This window comes from Apium graveolens, chromosome 1 (genome assembly GCF_009905375.1).
Source record: "Apium graveolens cultivar Ventura chromosome 1, ASM990537v1, whole genome shotgun sequence".
NCBI lineage: Eukaryota > Viridiplantae > Streptophyta > Magnoliopsida > Apiales > Apiaceae > Apium > Apium graveolens.
Window position 1 is genome coordinate 86,323,775 of NC_133647.1, and position 1,577 is coordinate 86,325,351.

Here is a 1,577-nt window from a genome sequence, read left to right on the forward strand (position 1 = left end):
ATTTTAAGAAAAATATGATTTATATTGTCTTACTCGTTTCTTTAAATATTTATGAAGTTTTATATATTTTTATAAATATTTTTTCTTAAATATTAGAAAGTAATCGAATTCAAAATGATCAGCCACTAATAAAAATTTTCTTTTGCTAAGTTATCGTTAATACATAATCAAAAATAGTCAAAATTTAAAAAGTTAGAATACAAAATAATATGCAAAATAAATAAATATGATATAAAAATATAAATTCGGTTCTTTCGGTTCAGAACCCAAACCGAATTTTACGGTTTCGTTTCGGTTCGGTTCTTACATTAAACGGGTCCGGTTCGGTTCTTAAAATATTCCTATTTCGGTTCTCGGTTCTTTCGGTTCCAGTTGGGTTCGGTTCTGACCCGTTGCTCACCCCTATTCATCGTCAAAGCCTTAAGTTGGGCAGCGATAGCAGTGGTTGCATCCAACTCCAGAATTCCTGCAACTTTTCCCTGAGTCAACCTCTGGGAAGGATTCTGGTACTCATTAGCAGCCATCAGTTCAATAAGTTCATAAGCTTCATCGTAGCTCTTAGCCAACAAAGCTCATCCTAATGCTGCATTAAGCATGGGTCTAGAAGTAGCACCCAATCCATTGTAGAAGCAATTAATAATCATCCAATCAGGCATGCCATGGTGTGGGCACTTCCTTAGCATCTCCTTATATCGATCCCAAGCCTCACACGGAGATTCTCCAGTTTGCTGAGCAAACTGAGTAAGAGCATTCCTGAGTGTAGCAGTCTTCGCTATAGGGAAGAATTTAGTGAGATACTTTTGAGCCAGATCTTTCCATTTAGTGATAGACCCTGGTGGTAGAGAATGTAACTAGCTCTTAGCCTTGTCCCATAGAGAAAATGTGAAGAGTCGCAGCTTGATAGCATCTTCAGTCACACCATTAAACTTGAAGGTGTCGCACATCTCGATGAAATCCCTGATGTGCATGTTAGGGTCTTCAGTAGGAGAACCCCCAAACTGAACTAAGTTATATATCATCTAAATTGTGCTTGCCTTGATCTCAAAAGTGTTAGCCCTGATGGCTGGTCTGACAATGCTTGACTGAATATCATTAATCTTAGGCTGAGAATAGTCCATCAAAGCCTTCGGATTTCCTGCTTGATCACCCAACTCTACTAAAGCTGGTTCTTCAACTTTCTCTTCTTCTTCTACCTTCTTTTCTTCCTCAAAAACTTCCTTACGAAATACCACAAGTTCTTCCTCGGCTTTATCCGGTGCTCTCTTACGAGTACGCGAACGCGTATGCATACACTCTCGCTAAAGTGCCTGAAATAAGACAAGGAAGCAGGTAAATACAATGTCCGAGTCAATGAACTTTAACCACCACTGATGGAAAGCACATAAACGATCAATTAACACTGCAGTCCCCAGCAGCAGCGCCAAAAACTTGTTAGTCACTAAACACATACTAATTATACACGTAAGTATACGAGTTCACAAGTAGTATAGAATCTTTTTCTAGTTCGTTCCCACAGACACTGTATTGGTTAACTAATTAATTCACGCACTTAAGCAACAATGTATGGTTATTATTCA

General features: G+C 38.4%; 1 non-coding gene across 1 annotated transcript; it reads left to right on the plus strand.

The window, feature by feature from the left end:
* The first annotated feature begins 654 nt into the window (after positions 1-654).
* LOC141681584 (small nucleolar RNA R71) lies at positions 655-761 on the plus strand. The gene has a single exon (XR_012559017.1). It is a non-coding gene; the product is annotated as a small nucleolar RNA R71 (small nucleolar RNA).
* Positions 762-1,577: the final 816 nt, after the last annotated feature.